General features: G+C 40.1%; 1 protein-coding gene across 1 annotated transcript in view; it reads right to left on the bottom strand.

Annotated features, from left to right (window-relative positions):
• The window catches only part of EHF (ETS homologous factor), a 34,264-nt gene extending 27,525 nt beyond the window's left edge, over positions 1-6,739 (bottom strand). Inside the window, exon 1 of the mRNA XM_038139034.1 lies at positions 6,607-6,739. The gene's annotated coding sequence lies outside the window, so the exon portion shown is untranslated. The remainder of the gene's footprint in view (positions 1-6,606) is intronic.
• Positions 6,740-13,121: the final 6,382 nt, after the last annotated feature.

Genomic DNA, 13,121 nt, shown 5'->3' with positions numbered 1-13,121 from the left:
TTTTATTTCCTTTTTCTCCCTCTCTATTTTTTTGCCTTTAATTAGTCAGACTGATTAATCAGGGCAAGTAATTTTTCCTCAAAACAACATAATCCTGTAAAACAGAGTAAAATATCATCTTAAAGTATCTATCTGTGGCACAAGAATGCCGGGTCTTACAGTGACTGCAGAGTATATAGCTGGTCTCTGGTAGGGAGGCTGGAGGAGTCAGAAATCAGAAAAAGAAGTTCCTCCAATTCTTTTTGCTCACCTGTACTGCTGTGTATCTCAGTCATCAATGCAACTGGAAAAGATTTCCTCAAAAAAAATCAATGAAAATATTTCCAGACTATTTCAAGCAACTATTTTGCTCAAAAGTAGATTTTTTTACCATGGAATTATACCTATTTTAACAATGTTCTGATTCAGAGATCCTTATAACAGCTATTTGCGGGTGCTGGGGAGTTTTTTCTTCTTTTCTTTTTGTCTTTAATGATTAAATCTTCATTATATTTTTAAAGATTGAAGATGTTTTACAGCATAAGAAAGGCTGATGCTTTGATCTGCTGCTTATAGTCTACAGTTTGGGGACGGGCAGCCCTGGGCACCCTAGCTCTCAGGCCACGCATTTGTTCCTGCAAAAAAAGCAGCACAGGGCAAAACCTGCAGGCATGGAAGTGGAAAGCAGCTCTGTCTAGGACTCCTGGCATGAACAGCCCCTCTCTCTCTACAAGACAATGCCAGCTGCTCACTTATACCTATCGACACAACAGACATGCCAAATACCAACAGCTGTGCATTTTAAAGGATTTTTAAATCAAGGAGTGATGCAGATTAGAAAACAGAATTGGATGGAATTGGGAAAAAGATATTTTAATTCCTCTTTTAAAAGTTACAGAAAAAAAGCCTGTGCGGGAGAGAAGGGATTTGCGAGTCTTAGGAGGAGCATTTGAGGGAATTGGGGTTTTCAGCCTGGAGGAAAAAAGGGTCAGAGGAGACTTTATCACTCCCCACAACTACCTGAAAGGAGTCTGGGTTTCAGTCTCTTTTCTCAGGTGACAAGCGACAGTATGAGAGAACATGGTCTCCAGTTACACCAGGGGAGTTTTAACTGAGTATTAGGAAACATTTCTTCACCAAAAAGGTTAGCAGGCATTAGAACAGGCTGCCCAGGGAAGTGGCAGGGTCTCCACACCTGGAGACATTTAAAATACACATAGATATGGCACTTAGGGACTTGGTTTAGTGGTAGACTCAGCAGCGCTGAGTTAGTGGTTGGACTCACTGATCTTAGAGATCTTTTCCAGCCTAAATTAATCTATATAATACCATGTTCTTGGAGCAAGGTGTTTGTTATGACTGTTGGAATCAGCAACAGGCAAACAAAGAAATTTACAGGACTGACTCTCGTCCAAATATATTTAAGATTTTAAAGATGGAAAGTAAGTTTCTACCTGTTGTTACAAAGTATTACAGCTCCATCATTAAAAGTCTCAGAGAGGGTAAGGATATCTGCAAGTCACTAAATGTAGGAAAAACTGCATCTATTTCATTTTGTACATTCCAATTTTGATAAGTCTATAAGGATATCTTACTCATCTAATCACCTATTAATTCAGTCTTCTAAAACTTTTTCATCTTCCTCTGTCAGGGCAGGTGCCTGGGAATATTAAGTCTTTTATGTGAGTACTGTGTTAGATCTCACTGCAAAAGAGATGAGAACAGCACCCTTGAGTGTGTCAGAAATTGACTCCCTGATAAAGCCCCTCCAATCTATGAGACAATTGCTTAACCAAGCATACTTTGAAAGTGCATCATCAAGATGCAAGCTTTTAAACTATTGTGTAATAATAATTACATGTTGCAGTAAAAATCATTAAGAAAGTTTGAGGGTAATCACTATATCATGGACATAGTCTGATTCCTGACCATAGCATCTTGGGCAGTTTTTCAAGGGTTCTTTAACTATACAGCAACATAAATTAGTTAACTGCTCACTGCTAAATTAAAGAAAACCTGGAATGCTTTTCAAAAACAAAACCAATTCTTCTTGTGATGGCACTACTAATTTAGGCAATAGAATGCATTTTTATCCATAGTTGCTTAATCCTTACAGACTTACAAGGGCTCAGGAGACTGTTCTGGCTACATCTGATTGTGAGTTGAGAAAATATCTCAAATATTTATGTCTGTATCCTTCCTCCATAATAGGCAGGACCTTTTATTCCATGTTTTTGTAGCTCCCTTAGGTAAAATTACTTTTTTCCCACCACCACAAAGCAATTCTCTTTTATTACTCCATCTATTTGGTCTATAACCAGTGATTAACCAGCTCCAGTTGGCTGTTCTGTCTACTAGATCTCATACTCTTTCCTGTGAAGCACATTTCACAAGATCAGCAGAGGAATAGGTAATGATAACCATGTGCAATGTCAGCTTTTGGAAAGGCAGCCTTTGAGGGCTGTTCCTCAGAAGGAGACATGCAAAATGCCAAATGGCAGTCGATTGCTCCACTGGCTACATGACTCCATGTTTACTCATTCTCACCTGTCTGTAGACCAATGACCAACAAACGCCCCAAGTATTCTAGGCATTCATGAGGGATTTGGTGCAAACTGCATCCCCAGTGGAGCCCAAAGGAGCTCTCATACTAAGACTCCTGATGACTTCCTCAAAAACAAAAATAAATCCTTACTTTTTTGTATACCACCTGTGAGAACAAATCCTTCTTTGCTTAGCCTTTCGATCAGCAGTGTCTCTTGTGAGTTTCACGGTTACCAAGTCTACAATGTACCCTTTTCTTGAACATTTACTGAAATACTTCCTGGGATCATCAGAGACCATAACACATGTAGGCTGCAGAGTGTGCTGAGGCAGGGACAGTGAGGGAGAGATGCAGCCACTTGTGGTTAGAGATCTTGAAGTGCCCTTGGACACTGGCTGAGCGGCTGAAGCCAGAGCGCTTTGCTGAAGATGGTGTTGAACTTCACCAATGCTCACAAGGAGCTTATTATTAGGAAGAAAATTCCATGAGCTTATGGCTGAAATTCAGTAGCAGTGAAGCTGTGAGATGGGACAGTCACTTTACTTCATTAGATATCGCAAACTATGCTAGCTGCAAAAATAGTGTTTCTGTTCATTTCCTTGTAGACATTGGGGGAAAAAAAAAACCTTTACATTTCGTTCTACCACATCCTAATATTGTGCGTCATTAGTAATGACAAATGACAACTAAGTTTGTGGCCGTTTTCTTTTTATGCGCTGCTTGTTGCAGGAATGCCTATACCCCAGCAAGAAGACCTACTTTACAGTTGTAGGAAGGCTGATGAGAAAGAGAGCCCTGTAAGACCAGAAAATCCTAAAAAGGGTGGGCACATTGCCCTCAGATTAAGAAAGGGTCATTCATCTCTATCTGTGTCTTGATCTCAGCACACTGACGAATTTTTAAGCCAGACAGGTCTGTCCTGGAGCACCCACTTTCCAACCAGTAGGTCATTGCCCCAGTTCACAGAGATGGTATTCACAGTATTCCAAAAAGAGGTCAGACAATTTAGTGAGGATTGAATCTGAACAAGATAATAGCAACAGAAAGCATGTGACTGTAGACTCCACAGCACAGATCCAGGCTACATTACGGTCAGCAAGAAGTTTTCCTGGCTTGGTCTTGTCACTAAGTTAAACATATTTATAAAAAGCATGGAAGGGGCGAACAAGGAAGGAAAGCTAAGAGCTGATTCTGGAAAGGTGTCATGGCTCGTGGGCAGTTCTCTGAGTTTGCTGAGTCAATAAAATCATTAATCCTTTTCTGTGAGAATTGTACATAAATACACACTTCTCCAGCAGGTGTAGAATTCCATCCTCACAGGGGAGTTTGGTGCAAATTACTGTGGGACACGCAACAGACTTCACATATCACTGCTGCCTGAACACAGACGCACATACAGAAATCCTTCTTTTTCTTCTCTAATCTCTCTCCATCTGTGTTTCTGGATGATTATTTCTTTAATTTGATCTCTTTCCACTGCTGCTTGCTACCTTGCACTTCCCAGACAGAGCAAGTACAGATGTTAACAGGAAAATTCATTGGGAATGAAAAAAAATTAAGGAAGTTGAGTGGGAGCCAAATTATTTAATTTTTCACTTCTCCAATTGTCCTATTGTCTGTTTCCACCACTGCTGATAACCCCCAACACCCCGAGAATATCTAAAGTAATAAGAAATTACTGTGGCAATACCACAGCATATTCTCTCAGGTGACAAGAAGATAATGTAAAACAGACCACATTCTGCTACCTGATCTCACCACAACTGGGGTAAATATATGGTTCTCACTCTATAGGTGGCTGTGAAGTGCGACCTAACTTGTGCTGGGGCAAGCAAAGAGATATTCTGATTGGATATGAGAGCCTTTATTATCAGGACTTGGGGAAAATAAGTATTTTGATGATTGTTATAGGCTTTACAAGCGACGCTTGGAGGAGAAAAAAAATAGAAATGCTAAATGCAAGGGAACATTGACTCGGCTAATGATAACCTAGTCTCTGCATACAGGACCAGTGCTCAAGGGGGATAAGGGTGTCTGGAGGATGGTTGCTCTAAGAAAGCCTTGGGCACACTTCATAAACCCCTGAACTGGAATTCCCAGTATATTGACTCATAATATCTCTGTTTGGCACTCTACAGACTCTGATCCATCCTGACAGCGAAATTTCATAGCTAATGTTGAAAAATTAGAGGAGAGAATTGAAGTGATTAAAGGATGGAAAAGTTTACAGTGAAACAGGTTAAGATCCTTCACTGTACTACAAGTTTCTCGATGAAAAGGAACAGGCTTTGGAGCTCAGACTACCACAATTATCAGAGACTAGGCTAAGAAAGGATTTGCCCCCAGCTAACTACACAAGGAACAGAAATTTCCTACCCAGGGGAACTTCCCAATAACCATCAAAAGACAACAAAATCAGGTGGCTGAATGTTAAAGCAAGACCATGTCAGACTGAAAATGAGATTAAATATTTTTAGAAGAATGGTATTTAATTGCTGGGGCACTTAAAAACATTTTGGGGAACTTCCATCACTGGACTTCTGGACCCTTTTTTCAAGATTGGAAGTTTTCTAAAATATATATGCTATCCTTGAAGTCACGTAATTATCTCTGAAAAAGTCTGGCAAGTCTTATGTTGTTATTGCAACAATCACTTGGTTTTGAAAATTGTACAGGGCAGGAATTAAACTGTCACTGTGATATTTGTAAGTGAAACACCTTAATCCTGTTGTTTTTCTAGTTTTAATTGCAGCCTTTTTCTTTAGTTTCTGCATTTTCATTAAATATAAAACTGCTATATTTTCCAGCTCTGATATTTTTTACAGCGCAAAATAGATGTCAGGCAAGTGGCTTAAATGACAAGCTGCAAATTTCCTATCAAAGCAAAACTTAAATGAGCGCATTTTTTAATTTTACTGAAGTTTTCACAAATTGCAAGAAATACTGGTGCATGTTAGATCTGTTTAACATGGCATCAAGTGAGACAAGTATAAATAAAATTACTAAATTAAACTTTTACCTCAAGGTACATTTCTGTCATTATGAGCTTGTTTAATTCTAATAGTTGTTTGGCTCTAAAAAATGGCAAAGGTAGGAAAGAAAGGATAGTTGAATGTACTTTAGAAGCAAACACAACATATGCCTTTAGATAGTAATCAAAAAGCACATTACTGATATAATTGAGTAACTCCATAACAATATACACACAAGTATGTGCCTAAAATGTCTCACGGGGTGAAGTGCAAACATTTGTCACTAAGTCTAGTACATATATTTTACAAAATCAACACAGATTTGGAGCAACTTTTTCTTCACATTCTCTTCTACAACTACCTTAACAATTGTGTCTATACCTTAAGGGGCCAGTTCTGGTTCTATTAAAATAAAATTACCATTGGAACAGAAACAAATTAAACAAGTAAAAACACTGCGGGCCTCACACTATATTTACCTACCCAGTGCCTGAGCTGGGTTCTGTACAGTTTTTGCTTAGACAGAACTAAGATCAGCAGAACCTTCACCACACAACTGCCAAGAAATTGCCTTGAGGCTGAAACCAAGCCAAATTAGAAATGTACTTTAGAGTTTTTTGTTACGAACACCACGTCCATCAACATCCTCATCACTAAAATGAACCGAAACATGGTCATTGTGGAGTGTATCCCAGTTCTGTGACATAGGGACTCTCCATAGCATTGAGAAAGTCCACTTTTTCACCCCTTGTCTTACTGAACAGATGACAACTCTGTTGACAAAAGTAGCAGATTTAGGACCGGGAATATCATTAGATTCATCATAATAGAAAAGATTCTAAGGATCTGGCCCCATTCAAACATAAACACAACGGAAACACTTAAATAGAAAATACAAGTTCAAACCAGGAAAGCAGAAATCTTTATTGCAACATTAAAAAGCCTTTTGAATAAATGACCTTAGCTGCTGCTCCAAAGTGGGAAGGGAGAGGCTTGGTATAGTGACCAGGAGTCCAGCAGATTTTTTTTTTTCTTTTTTAAATTATTGTCACTGGTGTTATTTTGAAGGAAGTGCATTTAAGAAAAAAATAAATACCCCAAACACCTTACCTCATTTAGCTGCAGATTCTGGAGTGGAAATCCTGAACTGAGGCAATGGGAAAACTGTCTACAGAACAGTAGGTTGGGTAAGCACAGGTACTAGGTTATGTCAACTAAAGACTCCCAGGAGTGAAGATAAATGGATGTGATACTAATTTTAAAACATTTTGCTGAACACTCAAGCAGCCAATAGGGGAATTCCTTAGGTCATTTCCTGTTCATTTGATTGGATCTGCAAGGACAACAAGCAAGATGAGGTTGGGAGCGTTTGCATAAGGCCAGCTCAGTCCTCGGCATTCAAAGAGAACAGGTCTAACCGGGTTACACGCGTGGCTCCAGAACAAAAGAAAAACCTGGTAATGGATGAGGAATTGATTTCTTTGTAGTTGTTTTTTTAAGACCATCCCTTCATTTTTATTTTATTTTTTTAAATGGAGGTTATTTCAGGTAGATAGGGAGATCATAATTAGAATGGGGAGAAGTGAAAAGCAGGAATGTCCTAAATTAAAATTAGTCTGGAAATAACATTAGGAGATGGCTGGTATGGAATAACCCTGTGCTGGCAGGGAGGTAGACTGGGTGAGCCCATGTGATGAGCTCAATCCTTTCTTTTTACATTGAGAATCCTGAAAAATGCATGAAAGGGGGGTTTATTGGTATTTCAGCTTCTCTGGGTATTTGAGAATAGGTAAGAAACAAAATGAGGGAAAAAAACAATCAGTGTGTGATTATATGGGGTTGAGTATGAAAGTTCAGCTATATGCAGGTTAGCAGGGCAGAGAATCAGTAGACATGCTCAGTCCAAAGCTTTCCTTGACCACGTGTGAGTTACTCCTCCAGCCTGCAACCATGAACCTGAGCAGGAAACCAGGTGCCCAAATGGAAATAGGAAGCCTCATCCGTTTCTCATTATTTCACTAGTCAAACAAGGCACCGACATGGAAACAGTTAAAAATGCACTAAAATGTGTGCAGGTTCTGAGGTTTCATTAATTTGTATGCATAAACCAAAAAATGTTAAATATTATTATTCAGTGACTGTTCAGTGGTCTGTGTGAAGTGAATTTTCTAGTCTTTGCTCATTTTTGGTCCCAAGTCTCATCATAAATCTTCCCCTGACAGATGCTGACAGGAGTTCTCAGTGCTAGATTTACCAAGCACAGGAAATGAATTGTCCTTCAACATCCAGAGATACTATTAATTATTAATCAAGGCTCATTGTCAATGTAGGGGAAATATTTCACAAATACTATTTATGCTGAACCTGATTTCAAGATAAATAATGGATCTCAGACTCAAGGAATGTCACCTTTGTTCCTATCATCCACACTAACACCAATTAAAAACTAAGTTCCTTTTGTTCACGTAGATAATGTGCGCCTGTGTACAAGTGTTGCTTGGGAAGATCCAGTTATTTCTCACCCAGGTTAGGTCAGGTTCCATGGCTTCCACTGAGTCTCACCTATCAAAGAAAGTTGTCCCTGAGGAAGAAGGAAGACTGTAAATACCCACTGTAGAGAGCTTCATTGTCCTGCAGTTAGAACACCAAGGATTGAAGTTGTCCCTGCAGACAGCTAGGCAACTATTTTGATAGGCCTAGCACTTACAAGATTTCTCTAAGCATTCATGTCACTGAGTCCAAGTATTTGCATACCAGATCATGTCTTGGTGAGTATTTATAGCTTTCATCATCAAAATAATGCCTTAACATGATATCAGCATGAATAATCAGTCCAGAGCAGGAAAAGCTAAGAAGCAAAGAACTAGCAAGCAGTAAAGAGCACTTTCCTTCCCAGAAAGCGTACCTTTAGGAAGAAACCCAAGTCTTATATTGTGCCACTGAGCAAAACATGGGAGATTAAAGAATCACACTGAAATTCATCTATATGCTGCAGAAGCACCACCAGAGGATGTGACCACTGGATCTCAACATAGACAGGGAAAGCAGAATTTTTCTGTTGCTAGAAAGGACATCAGCAAAAGCAGAAGATAAATGGTTCCAATATGGTACGGAGACTGGAATGTCACTTTCTGTTTGTGTGACTGTTGGCCTTTTCTGTTTCAGCTCCTAAGGGCAGAGACAGCTTTGGTCGCTAAGACGCAGAATACTTCCAGACAGACAAAAAAGCACATTGTACCAACAGGTCTGGACAGGGTGAAGCTAGCTTGGTCGGCACACCAGCATGCATTATTTATTACTGTGCTATTTTCAAAGGCAGGGTGCCACACAGGGTGGTGGCTCCCTGAATTTACTGCCCTGCCTGGCCAACTATGCTGCCCCCATGCTCCCAAGTATGCTTATTGACACTTACATGTGGTTCAGCACAGAGAGGATTATGGGTGGCTTTCGGAGACAGTCAGGCTTTTCCCTCTGCATATCCTTCTTTAGCACTGCAGCCACAAAATTAACATGAATTTGGTCCCCACACAGTTCTAGGTGGCAGAGAAAACATTAAAAACTTTATAACTACGAACTTGGAGGCCACAATCACAGTATGGCAGAAGTGCCAGTGCAGATTCCCAGAATTAATTTAATTATAGCCATCAAGCATCAAGGAAATTACCTAAATCTGTCTAGATTCTTAAATTGGCGTCTCTCACTATAATGTCTGACACCTGATGAAAACAGACAACAAATGTATGGAAATTTCTATTTTTTCATGAATATTAATCTCTGCTTCATTTGTTAAATTCCAGTGGAATATCAAAAGATGGGTATAAAGCTGATATGTAGGTTAGACATGCCAAGCAATTTGAGAATACAGAGTATAAGATTCCTGCCTTCATTCTGCTGTAATAAAATCAGATTTGATTCATAAACTTTGGAAAAAAATACACTTTCTGTAAAGCATCGCTAGAGAAGCCAGAAGAAATAGGACAGATACTATTTGCAGGCTGTGTTCTATGTTATAGGCAAATGCCACCTATTACTAAGGTTGCACATTATTTAGGCTTGCAAGACCTTGTAATTTTTTCTTCACAGTTTACTAAATTTTAGCCTTTAGTTCTTTGGCTAAATTGAAATTTTCCATCACGGGCATTTGCTTTGCAACAATATTTTGAGTAATTGTCAAACTTGTTTTTCTGACAAATATGTTTTTGTGACAAATTCAAAAAGGCTAAGGAAAGTGTTGTATTTTGTATTTATAGTTTGTATTCATATTACTGCCTTTTCTTTGGACAGCTCAGGAACATTTATGCTTGAAGCACAGATTGATTACAACAGGCTGTCAAATCACTACTGTACTATTTACCATTCCAATTAAAATCCAGTCAAAGTTAGCCAGTTTAAAACTTATTGACAAATCACAGAATCATGAAATGGGCAAGATTGGAAGGGCTCACAGTGGATCTTCTGGTTCAACCTTCAGAGCCATCCCAGAGCACATGGCACAGGATTGTTTCCAGATAGATCCTGAATATCTCCAGTGAGGGAGACTCCACACCCTCTCTGGGGAGCCTGTTCCCTGTTCCAGTGCTCGGTCACCACACAGTAAAGAAATTCTTCCTCATGTTCAGGTGGAACTTCTGTGCATCAGTTTCTGCCCATTGTCTCTTGTCCTATTGCTTGGCACCACGAGAAAGGCCTGGCTCCATCCTCTGACACCCTCCTGTCACATACCTGTAGGCATTGATAAGGTCCCCTCTCATTCATCTCTTCTCGAGGCTGAACAGGCCAGACTGACTCAGCCTTTCCTGCTAAGTGAGATGCTCCAGTTCCTTCATAATTTCTGTAGCCCTCTGCTGGACCTGCTCCAGAAGCTCCAAGTCTCTCTAGTCCTGAGGAGCCCAGAATTGGACACAGCACTCCAGATGTACCTCTCCAGGGCTGAGTAGAGGGGCAGGATCATTTCCCTCGACCTGCTGGCAGTGCTGTTCTAATGCACCCCAGGATCCCATTGGCCTTCTTGGCCACAGCTGGCCATGGACAGCTTGTTTTCCACCAGGACCCCCAGGTCCTTCTCCACAGAGTCTCTTTCCAGGAGCTCAGCCCCCAGCCTGTGCTGGTGCAGGGGGTAGTTCCTCCCCAGGAGCAGGACCTGTCCCTGCCTTTGCTGAATTTCCAGAGGTCCCTCTCTGCCCATCTCTCCAGCCTGCTGAGGCCCTTCTGAAGCTCTCTGGGGTATGGGCCACTCCTCCTGGCTCTGTGTCTGCAGGGAATTTGCTGAGGAGGCCTCTGCCCCTTCCTCCAAGTCATTGATGAATTAGGTAAACCAGACTGGGCCCAGTATTGAACCCTGGGGGACACCCAAGTGACAGGGCTCCAACCAGACCCTGTGCTGCTGACCATGATCCTCAGGGATCTGCCACTCAGCCAGTTCTCAACCCACCTCACTGTCCATTAATCCAGCTCACAATTCCTGAGTTTGCCTATGAGGATGTTGTGGGAGACAGTGTTGAGAGCCTTGCTGAAGCCCAAGAAGACAACATCCACTGCTCTCCCCTCAAATTATAATCCACATGATGGATTCATGAGGCAGAGCCTAGCTCCCTCAGCTTTCTTTTGGAATAAGTGTTCTCCACTTCCTGGTTTCACAAGGCTTTCTTAGCAGATAAAAAAGGCTATTCTTGTGCATCCACCAACATGAAAAAGCAAATTTTCTGATGAGTCCTCCATTTGATCCAGCAGCTACTATCAGTACACCTGGCAGAGGTCTGTAGAGGGGAGCTAAAGGCCTCGTTCATGGGATCAACCCACAGGCTCCTCAATGCCAAAACAGCCATCTCTGCATGGCACTTATTCAAAACCTAGGAACTGTACACAGGGAACAGAACTAAGAGAAGATTATTAACCTTGGGACAGGTTGGGAGGCACAGTACTTAGGGCACAGACTAGGGGTACTCATTCAAAGGGAAGCTACCCAATGCTATGCATACAGGGAGTGGCCCTGAGCTGTATTTGCTGCACATGAATCAAACTTGTGCTGAAAACTTCTGTTCATTTCCTCATGAGTTTTCTTATGCTGTTCATCCTCATGGTATTTTAGGTATTATAGTTACACATGTACTTATAATGTAAATAAACATTTAATATATGTAGATTAGTGTATTACACTGTACTAATGCGTTGGCACTAACATTACAGTATTAGCACAAAAACATTTATTGATCTTTATGAATCCCTAGCGGGATGAGAAAGTAATAATCTATTGTCCCTATTTTAATGGAGAATCCTAAAAAGATCAAGACAAAGGTGTTTATTAATTCAAGGTATCCATTTTCAGCTGCCTGAGCACCATGTATTTAAAACACTTAGTATTCTATAGTTATGTAAAGTACTGAAAGCACATCTACCATTCATTCTCATTTCAGATTTTAGTACTTAGCAGTTCTGTAAATCCAACTCCTTTTCACACAGAAAAGAAGGAAAAAATGTGGGTTTTTTTTTTAATATTACCAAATATTGGACTGAGTCTAGAAAACAGCCTAAGCATTTTGTCTGAATTTTTCCAAACATAATCAATCTCAAGAAAAATCCATTACAGTTCTGCCAATCACTGTCTAGACAAATTATGAGTAAAGAAAGTAATGATAAGAAGGTTGGCAATGGTCACAGCAGAGTATGAGTTTTGCAGACCCTTTTGCGAAGATTCAAACTTTAAACCAGTACAGCTACATATTTTAGTATTTCTACAGTTTCTTCACACACATAATAGTCATCAAACAGACCCCAACTTTCTGTTAATTGATCTGATAAACTGAAAATCATTGAGTAACAAAGTTCCTTGGGTCTGTGTGTTCTCCCCAGGAGAAAGATGAATCCTGAAAATCCAGATATGCCTCAAAAGGGGTACTGGATAACCTGATAAACAAAGGGATAAAACAAACACCCTCAAGTTCCTTTCCCAGAAATCCATCTGCCAACCAGAAAATACCATTTAAGCACCACTTCTCCTGTTCCTGGAGAGGACCCCCGCCACCTTGACCCTTTGGCCTCCTTGCCACACAGTTCAAGAATTGGATTTTTTTCTTGAAAACATTGCAGTGGTTTTTCTCATCATGTCAGTCTAAAGGTGCAGAAAAGGTAAATCAACTGTGCATTCGTGAATTGAAGGACTTGCAGAAAAAAAGTTATGTAAGAAACTTTGCAAGAATCACTGCAAAACTGTCTATGCTCTGAGAGATATTCATAAGAAAAAAAGCCATAGACATCTGCACTGAGAAATAGAATGGGGATAGGGTAGAAAGAAAAAAACCGATATAAATAACATGTTAAGTTTTCTATGGAAAAGATAAGAATAATAAATGGCCACTATGAACTGTCAGGGCAAACACAAATTGCTTATACAAACACTGAAAGAAAGTAATGCAAATCCTAGAGATAATATAGGCTTATAATTAATTATTTATTTGTTTTAGTCTCCTCAGTGTGCAGGTCAAACCAACTCAATGCACCATTGTTGGGCAAACCATTGGGAATGAACTTGTATGAGAAATAGGGAGACAAAGACTAATATTAATAAATAATATCTGTGACAAATAAAGAGATGTGTAGCAATGAGGAGGCCATTAAATGCAGGGCAG

The sequence above is a fragment of the Motacilla alba genome, chromosome 5 (assembly GCF_015832195.1).
Source record: "Motacilla alba alba isolate MOTALB_02 chromosome 5, Motacilla_alba_V1.0_pri, whole genome shotgun sequence".
NCBI classification, from domain to species: Eukaryota; Metazoa; Chordata; class Aves; order Passeriformes; family Motacillidae; genus Motacilla; species Motacilla alba.
The sequence above is the reverse complement of the archived record's forward strand: the minus strand, read 5'-3'. Positions and strand labels throughout refer to the sequence as shown.